This window comes from Carcharodon carcharias, chromosome 20 (assembly GCF_017639515.1).
Source record: "Carcharodon carcharias isolate sCarCar2 chromosome 20, sCarCar2.pri, whole genome shotgun sequence".
Taxonomy (NCBI): domain Eukaryota; kingdom Metazoa; phylum Chordata; class Chondrichthyes; order Lamniformes; family Lamnidae; genus Carcharodon; species Carcharodon carcharias.
The window spans coordinates 27,405,299-27,431,378 of record NC_054486.1 but is presented as its reverse complement, the minus strand read 5'-3'; positions in this window follow the sequence as shown (position 1 = coordinate 27,431,378).

Genomic DNA, 26,080 nt, shown 5'->3' with positions numbered 1-26,080 from the left:
ACACTAACCCTCCCCAGACACCCTGCACTAACCTTCCCCGGACACCCTGCACTAACCCTCCCCAGACACCCTGCACTCTACCTCCAAGGACACCCAACACTAACCCTCCCCAAACACCCTGCACTAACCTTCCCCGGACACCCTGCACTAACCCTCCCCGGACACCCAGCACTAACCCTCCCCGGACAGCCTGCACTAACCCTCCCCGGACACCCTGCACTAACACTCCCCGGACACCCTGCACTAACACTCCCCGGACACCCTGCACTAACCCTCCCCGGATACCCTGCACTAACCTTCCCCGGACACCCTGCAATATCCCTCCACAGACACCCTGCAATAACCCTCCCCGGACAACCTGCACTAACCATCCCCGGACACCCTGCACTAACCCTCCGTGGACACCCTGCACTAACCCTCCGTGGACACCCTGCACTAACCCTCCGTGGACACCCTGCACTAACCCTCCGTGGATACCCTGCACTAACCCTCCGTGGATACCCTGCACTAACCCTCCGTGGATACCCTGCACTAACCCTCCGTGGACACCCTGCACTAACCCTCCCCGGACACAATGCACTAACCCTCCCCGGACACCCTGCACTAACCATCCCCGGACACCCTGCACTAACCCTCCGTAGACACCCTGCACTAACCCTCCGTGGACACCCTGCACTAACCCTCCGTGGACACCCTGCACTAACCCTCCGTGGACACCCTGCACTAACCCTCCGTGGACACCCTGCACTAACCCTCCGTGGACACCCTACACTAACCCTCCCCGGACACCCTGCAATAACCCTCCCCGGACATCCGGAACTAACCCTCCCGGACACCCTGCACTAACCCTCCCGGAGACCCTGCACTAACCCTCCCCAGACACCCTGCACTAACCTTCCCCGGACACCCTGCACTAACCCTCCCCGGACACCCTGCACTAACCCTCCCCGGACACCCTGCACTAACCCTCCCCGGACACCCTGCACTCTCCCTCCGCGGACACCCTACACTAACCCTCCCCAAACACCCTGCACTAACCTTCCCCGGACACCCTGCACTAACCCTCCCCGGACACCCAGCACTAACCCTCCCCGGACAGCCTGCACTAACCATCCCCGGACAGCCTGCACTAACCATCCCCAGACACCCTGCACTAACACTCCCCGGACACCCTGCACTAACCCTCCCCGGATACCCTGCACTAACCTTCCCCGGACACCCTGCAATATCCCTCCACGGACACCCTGCAATAACCCTCCCCGGACAACCTGCACTAACCATCCCCGGACACCCTGCACTAACCCTCCGTGGACACCCTGCACTAACCCTCCGTGGACACCCTGCACTAACCCTCCGTGGACACCCTGCACTAACCCTCCGTGGATACCCTGCACTAACCCTCCACGGACACCCTGCACTAACCCTCCCCAGACACCCTGCACTAACCCTCCTGGACATCCTGCACTAACCCTCCCGGAGACCCTGCACTAACCCTCCCCAGACACCTTGCACTAACCCTCCCGGACACCCTGCACTCTCTCTCCCCAGACACCCTGCACTAACCCTCCCCGGACACCCTGCACTAACCCTCCCCGGACATCCTGCACTCTCCTTCCCCAGACACCCTGCACTAACCCTCCCCAGACACCCTGCACTAACCCTCCCCAGACACCCTGCACTAACCTTCCCCGGTCACCCTGCACTCTCACTGGCGGGACACCCTGCACTCTCAATCCCCAGACACCCTGCACTAACACTCCCGGACACCTTGCACTAACCCTCCCCGGACACCCTGCACTGACGATCCCCAGACACGGCACTAACCCTCCCCGGACACCCTGCACTAATCCTCCCCGGTCACCCTGCACTAACCCTCCCCGGTCACCCTGCACTAACCCTCCCCGGACACCCTGCACTAACCCTCCCCGGTCACCCTGCACTAACCCTCCCCGGTCAGCCTGCACTCTCACTCCCCAGAAACCCTGCAATAACCCTCCCCGGACACCCTGCAATAACCCTCCCCGGACACCCTGCACTAACCCTCCCCAGACACCCTGCACTAACCCTACCCGGACACCCTGCACTAACCCTACCCGGACACCCTGCACTAACCCTCCCCTGACATCCTGCACTATCCCTCCCCGGACACCCTGCACTAACTTTCCCAGGACACCCTGCACTAACCCTCTCCGGACATCCTGCACTAACCCGCCCCAGACACCCTGCACTAACCCTCCCCGGACATCCTGCACTAACCCTCCCCAGACACCCTGCACTAACCCTCCCCGGACATCCTGCACTAACCCTCCCCAGACACCCTGCACTAACCCTCCCCGGACACCGTGCACTAACCCTCCCCGGACATCCTGCACTGACCCTCCCGGGACACCCTGCACTAACCCTCCCCGGACAGCCTGCAATCTCCCTCCCCAGACACCCTGCGCTAACCTTCCCCGGACACCCTGCAATCTCCCTCCCCAGACACCCTGCACTAACCCTCCCCGGACACCCTGCACTATCCCTCCCCGGACACCCTGCACTATCCCTCCCCGGACACCCTGCACTATCCCTCCCCGGACACCCTGCAATCTCCCTCCCCAGACACCCGGCACTAAACCTCCCCTGACATCCTGCACTATCCCTCCCCGGACACCCTGCACTATCCCTCCCCGGACACCCTGCAATATCCCTCCCCGGACACAATGCACTAACCCTCCCCGGACACCCTGCACTAACTATCCCCGGACACCCTGCACTAACCCTCCGTGGACACCCTGCACTAACCCTCCGTGGACACCCTGCACTAAACCTCCGTGGACACCCTGCACTAACCCTCCGTGGACACCCTGCACTAACCCTCCGTGGACACCCTGCACTAACCCTCCGTGGACACCCTGCACTAACCCTCCGTGGACACCCTGCAATAACCCTCCCCGGACACCCTGCAATAACCCTCCCCGGACACCCTGCACTCTCCCTCCGCGGACACCCTACACTAACCCTCCCCAGACAGCCTGCACTAACCCTCCCCGGACACCCTGCACTAACCCTCCCCAGACACCCTGCACTAACCCTCCCTGGACACCCTGTACTAACCCTCCCCAGACACACTGCACTTACCATCCCCGGACACCCTGCACTAACCCTCCCCGGACACCGTGCACTAACCCTCCTCGGGCACCCTGCACTAACACTCCCCGGACACTATGCACTAACCCTCCCCGGACACCCTGCACTAGCCCTCCCCGGAAACCCTGCACTAACCCTCCACAGAAACCCTGCACTAACATTCCCCGGGAACCCTGCACTCTCCTTCCCTGGACAACCTGCACTAAGCATACCCGGACATCCTGCACTAACCCTCCCCAGACACCCTGCACTAACACTCCCCGGACACCCTGCACTAACACTCCCCGGACATCCTGCACTAACCTTCCCCAGACACGGCACTAACCTTCCCCGGACACCCTGCACTAACCTTCCCCGGACACCCTGCACTAACGTTCCCCGGACACCCTGCACTAACCATCCCCAGACACCCTGCACTAACCCTCCCCGGACACCATGCACAAACCCTCCCCGGACACCCTCCACTATCCCTCCCCAGACACCCTGCACTAACCTTCCCCGGACACCCTGCACTAACCCTCCCCTGACATCCTGCACTATCCCTCCCCGGACACCCTGCACTAACTTTCCCAGGACACCCTGCACCAACCCTCCCCGGACATCCTGCACTTACCCTCCCCAGACACCCTGCACTAACCCTCCCCGGACACCCTGCACTAACCCTCCCCTGACACCCTGCACTAACCCTCCCCGGACATCCTGCACTAACCCTCCCCAGACACCCTGCACTAACCCTCCCCAGACACCCTGCACTAACCCTCCCCGGACATCCTGCATTAACCCTACCCAGACACCCTGCACTGACCCTCCCCGGACACCGTGCACTAACCCTCCCGGGACATCCTGCACTAACCCTCCCGGGACACCCTGCACAAACCTTCCCCGGACACCCTGCACTCTCCCTCCCCGGACACCCTGCACTAACCTTCCCCGGACACCCTGCAATCACCCTCCCCGGACACCCTGCAATCACCCTCCCCGGACACCCTGCAATCACCCTCCCCGGACCCCCTGCAATCACCCTCCCCGGACATCCTGCAATCACCCTCCCCGGACATCCTGCAATCACCCTCCCCGGACACACTGCAATCACCCTCCCCGGACACCCTGCAATCACCCTCCCCGGACATCCTGCAATCACCCTCCCCGGACATCCTGCAATCATCCTCCCCGGAAACCCTGCAATCACCCTCCCCGGACACCCTGCAATCACCCTCCCCGGACACCCTGCACTATCCCTCCCCGGACACCCTGCACTATCCCTCCCCGGACACCCTGCACTATCCCTCCCCGGACACCCTGCACTATCCCTCCCCGGACACCCTGCACTATCCCTCCCCGGACACCCTGCAATCTCCCTCCCCAGACACCCGGCACTAAACCTCCCCTGACATCCTGCACTATCCCTCCCCGGACACCCTGCACTATCCCTCCCCGGACACCCTGCACTATCCCTCCCCGGACACAATGCACTAACCCTCCCCGGACACCCTGCACTAACTATCCCCGGACACCCTGCACTAACCCTCCGTGGACACCCTGCACTAACCCTCCGTGGACACCCTGCACTAACCCTCCGTGGACACCCTGCACTAACCCTCCGTGGACACCCTACACTAACCCTCCCCGGACACCCTGCAATAACCCTCCCCGGACATCCGGAACTAACCCTCCCAGAGACCCTGCACTAACCCTCCCCAGACACCCTGCACTAACCTTCCCCGGACACCCTGCACTAACCCTCCCCGGACACCCTGCACTAACCCTCCCCGGACACCCTGCACTCTCCCTCCGCGGACACCCTACACTAACCCTCCCCAAACACCCTGCACTAACCTTCCCCGGACAACCTGCACTAACCCTCCCCGGACACCCAGCACTAACCCTCCCCGGAGAGCCTGCACTAACCATCCCCGGACACCCTGCACTAACACTCCCCGGACACCCTGCACTAACCCTCCCCGGATACCCTGCACTAACCTTCCCCGGACACCCTGCAATATCCCTCCACGGACACCCTGCAATAACCCTCCCCGGACAACCTGCACTAACCATCCCCGGACACCCTGCACTAACCCTCCGTGGACACCCTGCACTAACCCTCCGTGGACACCCTGCACTAACCCTCCGTGGACACCCTGCACTAACCCTCCGTGGATACCCTGCACTAACCCTCCACGGACACCCTGCACTAACCCTCCCCAGACACACTGCACTAACCCTCCGTGGACACCCTGCACTAACCCTCCGTGGACACCCTACACTAACCCTCCCCGGACACCCTGCAATAACCCTCCCCGGACATCCGGAACTAACCCTCCCGGACACCCTGCACTAACCCTCCCGGAGACCCTGCACTAACCCTCCGTGGACACCCTGCACGAACCCTCCGTGGATACCCTGCACTAACCCTCCGTGGACACCCTGCACTAACCCTCCCCGGACACAATGCACTAACCCTCCCCGGACACCCTGCACTAACCATCCCCGGACACCCTGCACTAACCCTCCGTAGACACCCTGCACTAACCCTCCGTGGACACCCTGCACTAACCCTCCGTGGACACCCTGCACTAACCCTCCGTGGACACCCTGCACTAACCCTCCCCGGACACCCTGCACTAACCCTCCAGGACATCCGGCACTAAACCTCCCGGACACCCTGCACTAACTCTCCCGGAGACCCTGCACTAACCCTCCCCAGACAACTGCACTAAACCTCCCCGGACACCCTGCACTAACCCTCCCCGGACACCCTGCACTAACCTTCCCCGGACACCCTGCACTAACCCTCCCCGGACACCCTGCACTAAACCTCCCCGGACACCCTGCACTAACCCTCCCCGGACACCCTGCACTAACCCTCCCCGGTCACCCTGCACTAACCCTCCCCGGACACCCTGCACTAACCCTCCCCGGTCAGCCTGCACTATCCCTCCCCGGACACCCTGCACTAACCCTCCCCGGACACCCTGCCCTATCCCTCCTCTGACAACCTGCACTATCCCTCCCCGTACACCCTGCAATCTCTCTCCCCAGACACCCGGCACTAACCCTCCCATGACATCCTGCACTATCCCTCCCCGGACAGCCTGCACTATACCTCCCTGGACACCCTGCACTATCCCTCCCCGGACACAATGCACTAACCCTCCCCGGACACCCTGCACTAACCATCCCCGGACACCCTGCACTAACCCTCCGTAGACACCCTGCACTAACCCTCCGTGGACACCCTGCACTAACCCTCCGTGGACACCCTGCACTAACCCTCCCCGGACACCCTGCACTAACCCTCCCCGGACACCCTGCACTAACCCTCCCCGGACACCCTGCACTAACCCTCCAGGACATCCGGCACTAAACCTCCCGGACACCCTGCACTAATCCTCCCGGAGACCCTGCACTAACCCTCCCCAGACACACTGCACTAACCCTCCCGGACACCCTGCACTCTCTCTCCCCAGACACACTGCACTAACCCTCGCCGGACACCCTGCACTCTCCCTCCGCGGACACCCTACACTAACCCTCCCCAGACACCCTGCACTAACCTTCCCCGGACACCCTGCACTATCCCTCCCCAGAAACCCTGCACTAACCTTCCCCGGTCACCCTGCACTCTCACTGGCTGGACACCCTGCACTCTCAATCCCCAGACACCCTGCACTAACCCTCCCGGACACCTTGCACTAACCCTCCCCGGACACCCTGCATTGACCTTCCCCAGACACGGCACTAACCCTCCCCGGACACCCTGCACTAACCCTCCCCGGACGCCCTGCACTAACCCTCCCCGGACGCCCTGCACTAACCCTCCCCGGTCACCCTGCACTAACCCTCCCCGGACACCCTGCACTAACCCTCCCCGGACACCCTGCACTAACCCTCCCCGGTCACCCTGCACTAACCCTCCCCGGTCACCCTGCACTAATCCTCCCCGGACAGCCTGCAATCTCCCTCCCCAGACACCCTGCCCTAACCTTCCCCGGACAACCTGCAATCACCCTCCCCGGACACCCTGCACAAACCTTCCCCGGACACAATGCACTAACCCTCCCCGGACACCCTGCACTAACCATCCCCGGACACCCTGCACTAACCCTCCGTAGACACCCTGCACTAACCCTCCGTGGACACCCTGCACTAACCCTCCGTGGACACCCTGCACTAACCCTCCGTGGACACCCTGCACTAACCCTCCCCGGACACCCTGCACTAACCCTCCAGGACATCCGGCACTAAACCTCCCGGACACCCTGCACTAACTCTCCCGGAGACCCTGCACTAACCCTCCCCAGACAACTGCACTAAACCTCCCCGGACACCCTGCACTAACCCTCCCCGGACACCCTGCACTAACCTTCCCCGGACACCCTGCACTAACCCTCCCCGGACACCCTGCACTAAACCTCCCCGGACACCCTGCACTAACCCTCCCCGGACACCCTGCACTAACCCTCCCCGGTCACCCTGCACTAACCCTCCCCGGACACCCTGCACTAACCCTCCCCGGTCAGCCTGCACTATCCCTCCCCGGACACCCTGCACTAACCCTCCCCGGACACCCTGCCCTATCCCTCCTCTGACAACCTGCACTATCCCTCCCCGTACACCCTGCAATCTCTCTCCCCAGACACCCGGCACTAACCCTCCCATGACATCCTGCACTATCCCTCCCCGGACAGCCTGCACTATACCTCCCTGGACACCCTGCACTATCCCTCCCCGGACACAATGCACTAACCCTCCGTGGACACCCTGCACTAACCCTCCGTGGACACCCTGCACTAACCCTCCCCGGACACCCTGCACTAACCCTCCCCGGACACCCTGCACTAACCCTCCCCGGACACCCTGCACTAACCCTCCAGGACATCCGGCACTAAACCTCCCGGACACCCTGCACTAATCCTCCCGGAGACCCTGCACTAACCCTCCCCAGACACACTGCACTAACCCTCCCGGACACCCTGCACTCTCTCTCCCCAGACACACTGCACTAACCCTCCCCGGACACCCTGCACTCTCCCTCCGCGGACACCCTACACTAACCCTCCCCAGACACCCTGCACTAAACTTCCCCGGTCACCCTGCACTCTCACTGGCTGGACACCCTGCACTCTCAATCCCCAGACACACTGCACTAACCCTCCCGGACACCTTGCACTAACCCTCCCCGGATACCCTGCACTGACCTTCCCCAGACACGGCACTAACCCTCCCCGGACACCCTGCACTAACCCTCCCCGGACACCCTGCACTAACCCTCCACGGACACCCTGCACTAACCCTCCCCGGTCACCCTGCACTAACCCTCCCCGGTCACCCTGCACTAACCCTCCCCAGACACCCTGCACTAACCCTCCCCGGACACCCTGCACGAACCCTCCCCGGTCACCCTGCACTAACCCTCCCCGGTCACCCTGCACTAACCCTCCCCGGTCAGACTGCACTCTCACTGGCCGGACACCCTGAACTCTCGCTCCCCAGACACCCTGCAATAACCCTCCCCGGACACCCTGCACTAACCCTTCCCGGACACCCTGCACTAACCCTCCCCGGACACCCTGCACTAAACTTCCCCGGACAACCTGCACTAACCCTCCCCGGACACCCTGCACTAACCCTCCCCGGACACTCTGCACTAACCCTCCCCGCACACCCTGCACTAACACTCCCCGGACACCCTGCACTAACCCTCCCCGGACATCCTGCACTCTGCTTCCCCAGACACCCTGCACTAACCCTCCCCAGAGACCCTGCACTAACCCTACCCGGACACCCTGCACTAACCCTCCCCTGACATCCTGCACTATCCCTCCCCGGACTCCCTGCACTAACTTTCCCAGGACACCCGGCACTAACCCTCCCCGGACATCCTGCACTAACCCTCCCCAGACACCCTGCACTAACCCTCCCCGGACATCCTGCACTAACCCTCCCCAGACACCCTGCACTAACCCTCCCCGGACACCCTGCACTAACCCTCCCCGGACATCCTGCACTAACCCTCCCGGGACACCCTGCACTAACCCTCCCCGGACAGCCTGCAATCTCCCTCCCCACACACGCTGCCCTAACCTTCCCCGGACACCCTGCACTCTCCCTCCCCGGACACACTGCACTAACCTTCCCCGGAAACCCTGCAATCACCCTCCCCGGACACCCTGCGATCACCCTCCCCGGACACCCTGCAATCACCCTCCCCGGACACCCTGCAATCACCCTCCCCGGACACCCTGCAATCACCCTCCCCGGACACCCTGCAATCACCCTCCCCGGACACCCTGCAATCACCCTCCCCGGACACCCTGCAATCACCCTCCCCGGACACCCTGCAATCATCCTCCCCGGACACCCTGCAATCATCCTCCCCGGACACCCTGCAATCACCCTCCCCGGACACCCTGCAATCACCCTCCCCGGACACCCTGCAATCACCCTCCCCGGACACCCTGCTCTATCCCTACCCGGACACCCTGCACTATCCCTCCCCGGACACCCTGCGCTATCCCTCGCCGGACACCCTGCAATAACCCTCCCCGGACACCCTGCACTATCCCTCCCCTACATCCTGCACTATCCCTCCACGGACACCCTGCAATCTCCCTCCCCAGACACCCGGCACTAACCCTCCCTGACATCCTGCACTATCCCTCCCCGGACACCCTGCACTATCCCTCCCAGGACACAATGCACTAACCCTCCCCGGATACCCTGCACTCTCCCTCCGCGGACAACCTACACTAACCCTCCCCAGACACCATGCACTAACCTTCCCCGGACACCCTGCACTAACCCTCCCCGGACACCCTGCACTAACCCTCCCCGGACACCCTGCACTCTCCCTCCGCGGACACCCTACACTAACCCTAGCCGGACACCCTGCACTAACCTTCCCCGGACACCCTGCACTAACCCTCCCCGGACACCCTGCACTAACCCTCCCCGGACACCCAGCACTAACCCTCCCCGGACACCCAGCACTAACCCTCCCCGGACACCCTGCACTAACCCTCCCGGGATACGCTGCACTAACCTTCCCCTAACACCCTGCACTATCCTCCACGGACACCCTGCACTAACCCACCCCGGACACCCTGCACTAACCATCCCCGGACACCCTGCACTAACCATCCCCGGACACCCTGCACTAACCCTCCCCGGACACCCTGCACTATCCCTCCCCGGACACCCTGCACTATCCCTCCCCGGACACCCTACACTAATCCTCCCCGGACACATTGCACTATCCCTCCCCTGACATCCTGCACTATCCCTCCCCGGACACCCTGCAATCTCCCTCCCCAGACACACGGCACTAACCCTCCCCCGACATCCTGCACTATCCCTCCCCGGACACCCTGCACTAACCCTCCCCGGACACAATGCACTAACCCTCCCCGGATACCCTGCGCTCTCCCTCCGCAAACATCCTACACTAACCCTCCACAGACACCCTGCACTAACCTTCCCTGGATACCCTGCACTAACCCACCCCAGACATCCTGCACTCTCCCTCGGTGGACACCCTACACTAACCCTCACCAGACACCCTGCACTAACCTTCCCCGGACACCCTGCACTAACCCTCCACGGACACCCAGCACTAACCCTCCCCGGACACCCTGCACTAACCCTCCCCGGACACCATGCACTAACACTCCCCGGACACCCTGCACTAACCCTCCCCGGATACCCTGAACTAACCTTCCCCAGACACCCTGCACTATCCCTCCACGGACACCCTGCACTAACCCTCCCCGGACACCCTGCACTAAACATCCCCGGACACCCTGCATTAACCCTCCGTGGACACTCTGCACTAACCCTCCGTGGACACCCTGCACTAACCCTCCGTGGACACCCTGCACTAACCCTCCCCGGACACCCAGCACGAACCCTCCCGGACATCCTGCACTAACCCTACCGGACACCCTGCACTAACCCTCCCGGAGACCCTGCACTAACCCTCCGCGGACACCCTGCACTAACCCTCCCCGGACACCCTGCACTAACCCTCCCCGGACACCCTGCACTAACCCTCCCCGGACATCCTGCACTGACCTTCCCCAGACACCCTGCACGACCGCTCCCCGGACATCCTGCACTCTCCTTCCCCAGACTCCCTGCACTAACCCTCCACAGACACCCTGCACTAACCATCCCCGGACACCCTGCACTAACCCTCCCCGGACACCCTGCACTAACCCTCCCGGACACCTTGCACTAACCCTCCCCGGATACCCTGCACTGACCTTCCCCAGACACGGCACTAACCCTCCCCGGACACCCTGCACTAACCCTCCCCGGACACCCTGCACTAACCCTCCACGGACACCCTGCACTAACCCTCCCCGGTCACCCTGCACTAACCCTCCCCGGTCACCCTGCACTAACCCTCCCCAGACACCCTGCACTAACCCTCCCCGGACACCCTGCACGAACCCTCCCCGGTCACCCTGCACTAACCCTCCCCGGTCACCCTGCACTAACCCTCCCCGGTCAGACTGCACTCTCACTGGCCGGACACCCTGAACTCTCGCTCCCCAGACACCCTGCAATAACCCTCCCCGGACACCCTGCACTAACCCTTCCCGGACACCCTGCACTAACCCTCCCCGGACACCCTGCACTAAACTTCCCCGGACACCCTGCACTAACCCTCCCCGGACACCCTGCACTAACCCTCCCCGGACACTCTGCACTAACCCTCCCCGCACACCCTGCACTAACACTCCCCGGACACCCTGCACTAACCCTCCCCGGACATCCTGCACTCTGCTTCCCCAGACACCCTGCACTAACCCTCCCCAGAGACCCTGCACTAACCCTACCCGGACACCCTGCACTAACCCTCCCCTGACATCCTGCACTATCCCTCCCCGGACTCCCTGCACTAACTTTCCCAGGACACCCGGCACTAACCCTCCCCGGACATCCTGCACTAACCCTCCCCAGACACCCTGCACTAACCCTCCCCGGACATCCTGCACTAACCCTCCCCAGACACCCTGCACTAACCCTCCCCGGACACCCTGCACTAACCCTCCCCGGACATCCTGCACTAACCCTCCCGGGACACCCTGCACTAACCCTCCCCGGACAGCCTGCAATCTCCCTCCCCACACACGCTGCCCTAACCTTCCCCGGACACCCTGCACTCTCCCTCCCCGGACACACTGCACTAACCTTCCCCGGAAACCCTGCAATCACCCTCCCCGGACACCCTGCGATCACCCTCCCCGGACACCCTGCAATCACCCTCCCCGGACACCCTGCAATCACCCTCCCCGGACACCCTGCAATCACCCTCCCCGGACACCCTGCAATCACCCTCCCCGGACACCCTGCAATCACCCTCCCCGGACACCCTGCAATCACCCTCCCCGGACACCCTGCAATCATCCTCCCCGGACACCCTGCAATCATCCTCCCCGGACACCCTGCAATCACCCTCCCCGGACACCCTGCAATCACCCTCCCCGGACACCCTGCAATCACCCTCCCCGGACACCCTGCTCTATCCCTACCCGGACACCCTGCACTATCCCTCCCCGGACACCCTGCGCTATCCCTCGCCGGACACCCTGCAATAACCCTCCCCGGACACCCTGCACTATCCCTCCCCTACATCCTGCACTATCCCTCCACGGACACCCTGCAATCTCCCTCCCCAGACACCCGGCACTAACCCTCCCCTGACATCCTGCACTATCCCTCCCCGGACACCCTGCACTATCCCTCCCAGGACACAATGCACTAACCCTCCCCGGATACCCTGCACTCTCCCTCCGCGGACAACCTACACTAACCCTCCCCAGACACCATGCACTAACCTTCCCCGGACACCCTGCACTAACCCTCCCCGGACACCCTGCACTAACCCTCCCCGGACACCCTGCACTCTCCCTCCGCGGACACCCTACACTAACCCTAGCCGGACACCCTGCACTAACCTTCCCCGGACACCCTGCACTAACCCTCCCCGGACACCCTGCACTAACCCTCCCCGGACACCCAGCACTAACCCTCCCCGGACACCCAGCACTAACCCTCCCCGGACACCCTGCACTAACCCTCCCGGGATACGCTGCACTAACCTTCCCCTAACACCCTGCACTATCCCTCCACGGACACCCTGCACTAACCCACCCCGGACACCCTGCACTAACCATCCCCGGACACCCTGCACTAACCATCCCCGGACACCCTGCACTAACCCTCCCCGGACACCCTGCACTATCCCTCCCCGGACACCCTGCACTATCCCTCCCCGGACACCCTACACTAATCCTCCCCGGACACATTGCACTATCCCTCCCCTGACATCCTGCACTATCCCTCCCCGGACACCCTGCAATCTCCCTCCCCAGACACACGGCACTAACCCTCCCCCGACATCCTGCACTATCCCTCCCCGGACACCCTGCACTAACCCTCCCCGGACACAATGCACTAACCCTCCCCGGATACCCTGCGCTCTCCCTCCGCGAACATCCTACACTAACCCTCCACAGACACCCTGCACTAACCTTCCCTGGATACCCTGCACTAACCCACCCCAGACATCCTGCACTCTCCCTCGGCGGACACCCTACACTAACCCTCACCAGACACCCTGCACTAACCTTCCCCGGACACCCTGCACTAACCCTCCACGGACACCCAGCACTAACCCTCCCCGGACACCCTGCACTAACCCTCCCCGGACACCATGCACTAACACTCCCCGGACACCCTGCACTAACCCTCCCCGGATACCCTGAACTAACCTTCCCCAGACACCCTGCACTATCCCTCCACGGACACCCTGCACTAACCCTCCCCGGACACCCTGCACTAAACATCCCCGGACACCCTGCATTAACCCTCCGTGGACACTCTGCACTAACCCTCCGTGGACACCCTGCACTAACCCTCCGTGGACACCCTGCACTAACCCTCCCCGGACACCCAGCACGAACCCTCCCGGACATCCTGCACTAACCCTACCGGACACCCTGCACTAACCCTCCCGGAGACCCTGCACTAACCCTCCGCGGACACCCTGCACTAACCCTCCCCGGACACCCTGCACTAACCCTCCCCGGACACCCTGCACTAACCCTCCCCGGACATCCTGCACTGACCTTCCCCAGACACCCTGCACGACCGCTCCCCGGACATCCTGCACTCTCCTTCCCCAGACTCCCTGCACTAACCCTCCACAGACACCCTGCACTAACCATCCCCGGACACCCTGCACTAACCCTCCCCGGACACCCTGCACTAACCCTCCCCGGACACCCTGCACTAACCCTCCCCGGGCACCCTGCACTAACCCTCCCCGGACACCCTGCACTAACCCTACCCGGAAACCCTGCACTAACCCTCCCCGGACACCCTGCACTAACCCTCCCCGGACACCCTGCACTAACCCTCCCCGGACACCCTGCACTAACCCTCCCCGGACACCCTGCACTAACCCTCCCCGGACACCCTGCACTAACCCTCCTCGGACACCCTGCACTAACCCTCCCCGGACACCCTGCACTAACGCTCCCCGGACACCCTGCACTAACCGTCCCCGGACAACCTGCACTAACCCTCCCCGGACACCCTGCACTAACCCTCCCAGGACACCCTGCACTAACCCTCCCCGGACACCCTGCACTAACCCTCCCCGGACACCCTGCACTAACCCTCCCCGGTCACCCTGCACTAACCCTCCCCGGACACCCTGCACTAACCCTCCCCGGTCACCCTGCACTCTCACTGGCCGGACACCCTGCACTCTCACTGGCCGGACACCCTGCACTCTCACTCCCCGGACACCCTGCAATAACCCTCCCCGGACACCCTGCACTAACACTCCCCGGACACCCTGCACTAACCCTCCCCGGACACCCTGCACTAACCCTCCCCGGACACCCTGCACTAACCCTCCCCGGACACCCTGCACTAACCCTCCCCGGACACCCTGCACTAACCCTCCCCGGACACCCTGCACTAACCCTCCCCGGACACCCTGCACTAACCCTCCAGGACACCCTGCACTAACCCTCCCCGGACACCCTGCACTAACCCTCCCCGGACACCCTGCACTAACCGTCCCCGGACAACCTGCACTAACCCTCCCCGGACGCCCTGCACTAAACCTCCAAGGACGCCCTGCACTCTCCCTCCCAGGACGCCCTGCACTCTCCCTCCCAGGACGCCCTGCACTCTCCCTCCCAGGACGCCCTGCACTCTCCCTCCCAGGACGCCCTGCACTCTCCCTCCCAGGACGCCCTGCACTCTCCCTCCCAGGACGCCCTGCACTCTCCCTCCCAGGACGCCCTGCACTCTCCCTCCCAGGACGCCCTGCACTCTCCCTCCCAGGACGCCCTGCACTCTCCCTCCCAGGACGCCCTGCACTCTCCCTCCCAGGACACCCTGCACTCTCCCTCCCAGGACACCCTGAACTCTCCCTCCCAGGACACCCTGCACTCTCCCTCCCAGGACAACCTGCACTCTCCCTCCCAGGACACCCTGCACTCTCCCTCCCAGGACACCCTGCACTCTCCCTCCCAGGACACCCTGCACTCTCCCTCCCAGGACACCCTGCACTCTCCCTCCCAGGACACCCTGCACTCTCCCTCCCAGGACACCCTGCACTCTCCCTCCCAGGACACCCTGCACTCTCCCTCCCAGGACACCCTGCACTCTCCCTCCCAGGACACGCTGCACTCTCCCTCCCAGGACACCCTGCACTCTCCCTCCCAGGACACCCTGCACTCTCCCTCCCAGGACACCCTGCACTCTCCCTCCCAGGACACCCTGCACTCTCCCTCCCAGGACACCCTGCACTCTCCCTCCCAGGACACCCTGCACTCTCCCTCCCAGGACACCGTGCACTCTCCCTCCCAGGACACCCTGCACTCTCCCTCCCAGGACACCCTGCACTCTCCCTCCCAGGACACCCTGCACTCTCCCTCCCAGGACACCCTGCTCACTCCCTCCCAGGACACCCTGCACTCTCCCTCCCAGGACACCCTGCACTCTCCCTCCCAGGACACCCTGCACTCTCCCTCCCAGGACACCCTGCACTCTCCCTCCCAGGACACCCTGCACTCTCCCTCCCAGGACACCCTGCACTCTCCCTCCCAGGACACCCTGCACTCTCCCTCCCAGGACACCCTGCACTCTCCCTCCCAGGACACCCTGCACTCTCCCTCCCAGGACACCCTGCACTCTCCCTCCCAGGACACCCTGCACTCTCCCTCCCAGGACACCCTGCACTCTCCCTCCCAGGACACCCTGCACTCTCCCTCCCAGGACACCCTGCACTCTCCCTCCCAGGACACCCTGCACTCTCCCTCCCAGGACACCCTGCACTCTCCCTCCCAGGACACCCTGCACTCTCCCTCCCAGGACACCCTGCACTCTCCCTCCCAGGACACCCTGCACTCTCCCTCCCAGGACACCCTGCACTCTCCCTCCCAGGACACCCTGCACTCTCCCTCCCAGGACACCCTGCACTCTCCCTCCCAGGACACCCTGCACTCTCCCTCCCAGGACACCCTGCACTCTCCCTCCCAGGACACCCTGCACTCTCCTCCCAGGACACCCTGCACTCTCCCTCCAGGACACCCTGCACTCTCCCTCCCAGGACACCCTGCACTCTCCCTCCCAGGACACCCTGCACTCTCCCTCCCAGGACACCCTGCACTCTCCCTCCCAGGACACCCTGCACTCTCCCTCCCAGGACACCCTGCACTCTCCCTCCCAGGACACCCTGCACTCTCCCTCCCAGGACACCCTGCACTCTCCCTCCCAGGACACCCTGCACTCTCCCTCCCAGGACACCCTGCACTCTCCCTCCCAGGACACCCTGCACTCTCCCTCCCAGGACACCCTGCACTCTCCCTCCCAGGACACCCTGCACTCTCCCTCCCAGGACACCCTGCACTCTCCCTCCCAGGACACCCTGCACTCTCCCTCCCAGGACACCCTGCACTCTCCCTCCCAGGACACCCTGCACTCTCCCTCCCAGGACACCCTGCACTCTCCCTCCCAGGACACCCTGCACTCTCCCTCCCAGGACACCCTGCACTCTCCCTCCCAGGACACCCTGCACTCTCCCTCCCAGGACACCCTGCACTCTCCCTCCCAGGACACCCTGCACTCTCCCTCCCAGGACACCCTGCACTCTCCCTCCCAGGACACCCTGCACTCTCCCTCCCTGGACACCCTGCACTCTCCCTCCCTGGACACCCTGCACTCTCCTTCCCAGGACACCCTGCACTCTCCCTCCCTGGACACCCTGCACTCTCCCTCCCAGGACACCCTGCACTGACTTTCCCAGACACGGCAATAACTTTCCCCGCTCACCCTGCACTCTCAGTCACCGGACACCCTGCACTAACCCTCCCTGGACACGCTGCACTAACCCTCCCAGGACACCCTGCACTAACCCTCCCCGGACAACCTGCACTCTCAGTCACCGGACACCCTGCACTAACCCTCCCTGGACACCCTGCACTAACCCTCCGTGGCAACCCTGCACTAACCCTCCCCGGACAACCTGCACTCTCAGTCACCGGAGAACCTGCACTAAACCTCCCTGGACACCCTGCACTAACCGTCCCTGGACACCCTGCACTCTCACTCCCCAGACACCCTGCACTAACCCTCCCGGACACCCTGCAATAACCCTCCCCGGACACCCTGCACTAACCCACCCCGGACACCCTGCACTAACCCTCCCCGGACACCCTGCACTAACCCTCCCCGGACACCCTGCACTAACCCTCCCCGGACATCCTGCACTCTGCTTCCCCAGACACCCTGCACTAACCCTCCCCAGAGACCCTGCACTAACCTTCCCCGGACCCCCTTCACTAACCCTCCCCGGACCCGCTGCACTAACCCTCCCCGGACACCCTGCACTAACCCTCCTCGGACACCCTCACTAACCCTCCCGGACACCATGCACTAACCCTCCCGGACACCCTGCACTAAACCTCCCGGACACCCTGCACTAACCTTCCCCGGTCACCCTGCACTCTCACTGGCTGGACACCCTGCACTCTCACTCCCCAGACACCCTGCACTAACCCTCGCAGACACCTTGCACTAACCCTCCCCGGACACCCTGCACAGACCATCCCCAGACACGGCACTAACCCTCCCCGGACACCCTGCACTAACCCTCCCCGGACAGCCTGCACTAACCCTCCCCGGACACCCTGCACTCTCCCTCCCAGGACACCCTGCACTCTCCCTCCCAGGACACCCTGCACTCTCCCTCCCAGGACACCCTGCACTCTCCCTCCCAGGACACCCTGCACTCTCCCTCCCAGGACACCCTGCACTCTCCCTCCCAGGACACCCTGCACTCTCCCTCCCAGGACACCCTGCACTCTCCCTCCCAGGACACCCTGCACTCTCCCTCCCAGGACACCCTGCACTCTCCCTCCCAGGACACCCTGCACTCTCCCTCCCAGGACACCCTGCACTCTCCCTCCCAGGACACCCTGCACTCTCCCTCCCAGGACACCCTGCACTCTCCCTCCCAGGACACCCTGCTCTCTCCCTCCCAGGACACCCTGCACTCTCCCTCCCAGGACACCCTGCACTCTCCCTCCCAGGACACCCTGCACTCTCCCTCCCAGGACACCCTGCACTCTCCCTCCCAGGACACCCTGCACTCTCCCTCCCAGGACAAACAGCACTCTCCCTCCCAGGACAAACAGCACTCTCCCTCCCAGGACACCCTGCACTCTCCCTCCCAGGACACTCTGCACTCTCCCTCCCAGGACATCCTGCACTCTCCCTCCCAGGACACCCTGCACTCTCCCTCCCAGGACACCCTGCACTCTCCCTCCCAGGACACCCTGCACTCTCCCTCCCAGGACACCCTGCACTCTCCCTCCCAGGACACCCTGCACTCTCCCTCCCAGGACACCCTGCACTCTCCCTCCCAGGACACCCTGCACTCTCCCTCCCAGGACACCCTGCACTCTCCCTCCCAGGACACCCTGCACTCTCCCTCCCAGGACACCCTGCACTCTCCCTCCCAGGACAACCCTGCACTCTCCCTCCCAGGACACCCTGCACTCTCCCTCCCAGGACACCCTGCACTCTCCCTCCCAGGACACCCTGCACTCTCCCTCCCAGGACACCCTGCACTCTCCCTCCCAGGACACCCTGCACTCTCCCTCCCAGGACACCCTGCACTCTCCCTCCCAGGACACCCTGCACTCTCCCTCCCAGGACACCCGGCACTCTCCCTCCCAGGACACCCGGCACTCTCCCTCCCAGGACACCCTGCACTCTCCCTCCCAGGACACCCTGCACTCTCCCTCCCAGGACACCCTGCACTCTCCCTCCCAGGACACCCTGCACTCTCCCTCCCAGGACACCCTGCACTCTCCCTCCCAGGACACCCTGCACTCTCCTCCCAGGACACCCTGCACTCTCCCTCCCAGGACACCCTGCACTCTCCCTCCCAGGACACCCTGCACTCTCCCTCCCAGGACACCCTGCACTCTCCCTCCCAGGACACCCTGCACTCTCCCTCCCAGGACACCCTGCACTCTCCCTCCCAGGACACCCTGCACTCTCCCTCCCAGGACACCCTGCACTCTCCCTCCCAGGACACCCTGCACTCTCCCTCCCAGGACACCCTGCACTCTCCCTCCCAGGACACCCTGCACTCTCCCTCCCAGGACACCCTGCACTCTCCCTCCCAGGACACCCTGCACTCTCCCTCCCAGGACACCCTGCACTCTCCCTCCCAGGACACCCTGCACTCTCCCTCCCAGGACACCCTGCACTCTCCCTCCCAGGACACCCTGCACTCTCCCTCCCAGGACACCCTGCACTCTCCCTCCCAGGACACCCTGCACTCTCCCTCCCAGGACACCCTGCACTCTCCCTCCCAGGACACCCTGCACTCTCCCTCCCAGGACACCCTGCACTCTCCCTCCCAGGACACCCTGCACTCTCCCTCCCAGGACACCCTGCACTCTCCCTCCCAGGACACCCTGCACTCTCCCTCCCAGGACACCCTGCACTCTCCCTCCCAGGACACCCTGCACTCTCCCTCCCAGGACACCCTGCACTCTCCCTCCCAGGACACCCTGCACTCTCCCTCCCAGGACACCCTGCACTCTCCCTCCCAGGACACCCTGCACTCTCCCTCCCAGGACACCCTGCACTCTCCCTCCCAGGACACCCTGCACTCTCCCTCCCAGGACACCCTGCACTCTCCCTCCCAGGACACCCTGCACTCTCCCTCCCAGGACACCCTGCACTCTCCCTCCCAGGACACCCTGCACTCTCCCTCCCAGGACACCCTGCACTCTCCCTCCCAGGACACCCTGCACTCTCCCTCCCAGGACACGCTGCACTCTCCCTCCCAGGACACCCTGCACTCTCCCTCCCAGGACACCCTGCACTCTCCCTCCCAGGACACCCTGCACTCTCCCTCCCAGGACACCCTGCACTCTCCCTCCCAGGACACCCTGCACTCTCCCTCCCAGGACACCCTGCACTCTCCCTCCCAGGACACCCTGCACTCTCCCTCCCAGGACACCCTGCACTCTCCCTCCCTGGACACCCTGCACTCTCCCTCCCAGGACACCCTGCACTCTCCTTCCCAGGACACCCTGCACTCTCCCTCCCTGGACACCCTGCACTCTCCCTCCCAGGACACCCTGCACTGACTTTCCCAGACACGGCAATAACTTTCCCCGCTCAACCTGCACTCTCAGTCACCGGACACCCTGCACTAACCCTCCCTGGACACGCTGCACTAACCCTCCCAGGACACCCTGCACTAACCCTCCCCGGACAACCTGCACTCTCAGTCACCGGACACCCTGCACTAACCCTCCCTGGACACCCTGCACTAACCCTCCGTGGCAACCCTGCACTAACCCTCCCCGGACAACCTGCACTCTCAGTCACCGGAGAACCTGCACTAAACCTCCCTGGACACCCTGCACTCCCTCCCAGGACACCCTGCACTCTCCCTCCCAGGACACCCTGCACTGACTTTCCCAGACACGGCAATAACTTTCCCCGCTCACCCTGCACTCTCAGTCACCGGACACCCTGCACTAACCCTCCCTGGACACGCTGCACTAACCCTCCCAGGACACCCTGCACTAACCCTCCGTGGCAACCCTGCACTAACCCTCCGCGGACAACCTGCACTCTCAGTCACCGGAGAACCTGCACTAAACCTCCCTGGACACCCTGCACTAACCGTCCCTGGACACCCTGCACTCTCACTCCCCAGACACCCAGCACTAACCCTCCCGGACACCCTGCAATAACCCTCCCCGGACACCCTGCACTAACCCACCCCGGACACCCTGCACTAACCCTCCCCGGAAACCCTGCACTAACCCTCCCCGGACATCCTGCACTCTGCTTCCCCAGACACACTGCACTAACCCTCCCCAGAGACCCTGCACTAACCCTCCCCGGACCCCCTTCAATAACCCTCCCCGAACCCGCTGCACTAACCCTCCCCGGACACCCTGCACTAACCCTCCTCGGACACCCTGCACTAACCCTCCCGGACACCCTGCACTAACCATCCCGGACACCCTGCACTAACCTTCCCCGGTCACCCTGCACTCTCACTGGCTGGACACCCTGCACTCTCACACCCCAGACACCCTGCACTAACCCTCCCAGACACCTTGCACTAACCCTCCCCGGACACCCTGCACTAACCGTCCCCGGACAACCTGCACTAACCCTCCCCGGACACCCTGCACTCTCCCTCCCAGGACGCCCTGCACTCTCCCTCCCAGGACGCCCTGCACTCTCCCTCCCAGGACACCCTGCACTCTCCCTCCCTGGACACCCTGCACTCTCCCTCCCTGGACACCCTGCACTCTCCCTCCCAGGACACCCTGCACTCTCCCTCCCAGGACACCCTGCACTCTCCCTCCCAGGACACCCTGCACTGACTTTCCCAGACACGGCAATAACTTTCCCCGCTCACCCTGCACTCTCAGTCACCGGACACCCTGCACTAACCCTCCCTGGACACGCTGCTCTAACCCTCCCAGGACACCCTGCACTAACCCTCCCCGGACAACCTGCACTCTCAGTCACCGGACACCCTGCACTAACCCTCCCTGGACACCCTGCACTAACCCTCCGTGGCAACCATGCACTAACCCTCCCCGGACAACGTGCACTAACCCACCCCGGACACCCTGCACTAACCGTCCCTGGACACCCTGCACTCTCACTCCCCAGACACCCTGCACTAACCCTCCCGGACACCCTGCAATAACCCTCCCCGGACACCCTGCACTAACCCACCCCGGACACCCTGCACTAACCCTCCCCGGACACACTGCACTAACCCTCCCCGGACATCCTGCACTCTGCTTCCCCAGACACCCTGCACTAACCCTCCCCAGAGACCCTGCACTAACCCTCCCCGGACCCCATTCACTAACCCTCCCCAGACCCGCTGCACTAACCCTCCCCAGACACCCTGCACTAACCCTCCCCGGACACCCTGCAATAACCCTCCCGGACACCCTGCACTAAACCTCCCGGACACCCTGTACTAACATTCCCCGGTCACCCTGCACTCTCACTGGCTGGACACCCTGCACTCTCACTCACCAGACACCCTGCACTAACCCTCCCAGACACCTTGCACTAACCCTCCCCGGACACCCTGCACAGACCTTCCCCAGACACGGCACTAACCCTCCCCGGACACCCTGCACTAAACCTCCCCGGACACCCTGCACTAACCCTCCCCGGACACCCTGCACTAACCCTCCCCGGACACCCTGCACTAACCCTCCCCGGACACCCTGCACTAACCCTCCCCGGACACCCTGCACTAACCCTCCCCGGACAACCTGCACTAACCCTCCCCGGACACCCTGCACTAACCCTCCCCGGACACCCTGCACTAACCCTCCCCGGACACACTGCACTAACCCTCCCCGGACACACTGCACTAACCCTCCCCGGTCACCCTGCACTAACCCTCCCCGGACACCATGCACTAACCCTCCCCGGACACCCTGCACTAACCCTCCCCGGTCACCCTGCACTAACCCTCCCCGGACACCCTGCACTAACCCTCCCCGGTCACCGTGCACTCTCACTGGCCGGACACCCTGCACTCTCACTCCCCAGACACACTGCAATAACCCTCCCCGGACACCCTGCACTAACCCACCCCGGACACCCTGCACTAACCCTCCCCGGACACCCTGCACTAACCCTCCCCGGACACCCTCCACTAACCCTCCCCGGACACCCTGCACTAACCCTCCCCGGACAGCCTGCAGTAACCCTCCCCGGACACCCTGCACTAACCCTCCCCGGACACCCTCCACTAACCCTCCCCGGACACCCTGCACTAACCCTCCCCGGACATCCTGCAGTAACCCTCCCCGGACACCCTGCACTAACCCTCCCCGGACACCCTGCACTAACCCTCCCCGGACACCCTGCACTAACCCTCCCAGACACCCTGCACTAACCCTCCCGGACACCCTGCACTAACCTTCCCCGGTCACCCTGCACTCTCACTGGCTGGACACCCTGCACTCTCACACCCCAGACACCCTGCACTAACCCGCCCAGACACCTTGCACTAACCCTCCCCGGACACCCTGCACAGACCTTCCCCAGACACGGCACTAACCCTCCCCGGACACCCTGCACTAACCCTCCCCGGACACCCTGCACTAACCCTCCCCGGACACCCTGCACTAACCCTCCCCGGACACCCTGCACTAACCCTCCCCGGACACCCTGCACTAACCCTCCCCGGACACCCTGCACTAACCCTCCCCGGACACCCTGCACTAACCCTCCCCGGACACCCTGCACTAACCCTCCCCGGACACCATGCACTAAACCTCCCCGGACACACTGCACTAACCCTCCCCGGTCACCCTGCACTAACCCTCCCCGGACACCATGCACTAACCCTGCCCGGACACCCTGCACTAACCCTCCCCGGTCACCCTGCACTAACCCTCCCCGGACACCCTGCACTAACCCTCCCCGGTCACCCTGCACTCTCACTGGCCGGACACCCTGCACTCTCACTCCCCGGACACCCTGCAATAACCCTCCCCGGACACCCTCCACTAACCCTCCCCGGACACCCTGCACTAACCCTCCCCGGACACCCTGCACTAACCCTCCCCGGACACCCTGCACTAACCCTCCCCGGACACCCTGCACTAACCCTCCCCGGACACCCTGCACTAACCCTCCCCGGACACCCTGCACTAACCCTCCTCGGACACCCTGCACTAACCCTCCCCGGACACCCTGCACTAACCCTCCCCGGACGCCCTGCACTCTCCCTCCCAGGACGCCCTGCACTCTCCCTCCCAGGACGCCCTGCACTCTCCCTCCCAGGACGCCCTGCACTCTCCCTCCCAGGACGCCCTGCACTCTCCCTCCCAGGACACCCTGCACTCTCCCTCCCTGGACACCCTGCACTCTCCCTCCCTGGACACCCTGCACTAACCCTCCCCGGTCACCCTGCACTAACCCTCCCCGGACACCCTGCACTAACCCTCCCCGGTCACCGTGCACTCTCACTGGCCGGACACCCTGCACTCTCACTCCCCAGACACACTGCAATAACCCTCCCCGGACACCCTGCACTAACCCTCCCCGGACACCCTGCACTAACCCTCCCCGGACACCCTGCACTAACCATCCCCGGACACCCTGCACTAACCCTCCCCGGACACCCTGCAGTAACCCTCCCCGGACACCCTGCAGTAACCCTCCCCGGACACCCTGCACTAACCCTCCCCGGACACCCTGCACTAACCCTCCCCGGACACCCTGCACTAACCCTCCCCGGACACCCTGCACTAACCCTCCCCGGACACCCTGCACTAACCCTCCCCGGACGACCTGCACTAACCCTCCCAGGACGCCCTGCACTCTCCCTCCCAGGAGGACCTGCACTCTCCCTCCCAGGAGGCCCTGCACTCTCCCTCCCAGGAGGCCCTGCACTCTCCCGCCCAGGACGCCCTGCACTCTCCCTCCCAGGACAACCTGCACTCTCCCTCCCAGGACAACCTGCACTCTCCCTCCCAGGACAACCTGCACTCTCCCTCCCAGGACAACCTGCACTCTCCCTCCCAGGACACCCTGCACTCTCCCTCCCAGGACACCCTGCAATCTCCCTCCCAGGACACCCTGCACTCTCCCTCCCAGGACACCCTGCACTCTCCCTCCCAGGACACCCTGCACTCTCCCTCCCAGGACACCCTGCACTCTCCCTCCCAGGACACCCTGCACTCTCCCTCCCAGGACACCCTGCACTCTCCCTCCCAGGACACCCTGCACTCTCCCTCCCAGGACACCCTGCACTCTCCCTCCCAGGACACCCTGCACTCTCCCTCCCAGGACACCCTGCACTCTCCCTCCCAGGACACCCTGCACTCTCCCTCCCAGGACACCCTGCACTCTCCCTCCCAGGACACCCTGCACTCTCCCTCCCAGGACACCCTGCACTCTCCCTCCCAGGACACCCTGCACTCTCCCTCCCAGGACACCCTGCACTCTCCCTCCCAGGACACCCTGCAATCTCCCTCCCAGGACACCCTGCAATCTCCCTCCCAGGACACCCTGCACTCTCCCTCCCAGGACACCCTGCACTCTCCCTCCCAGGACAACCTGCACTCTCCCTCCCAGGACACCCTGCACTCTCCCTCCCAGGACACCCTGCACTCTCCCTCCCAGGACACCCTGCACTCTCCCTCCCAGGACACCCTGCACTCTCCCTCCCAGGACACCCTGCACTCTCCCTCCCAGGACACCCTGCACTCTCCCTCCCAGGACACCCTGCACTCTCCCTCCCAGGACAACCTGCACTCTCCCTCCCAGGACACCCTGCACTCTCCCTCCCAGGACACCCTGCACTCTCCCTCCCAGGACACCCTGCACTCTC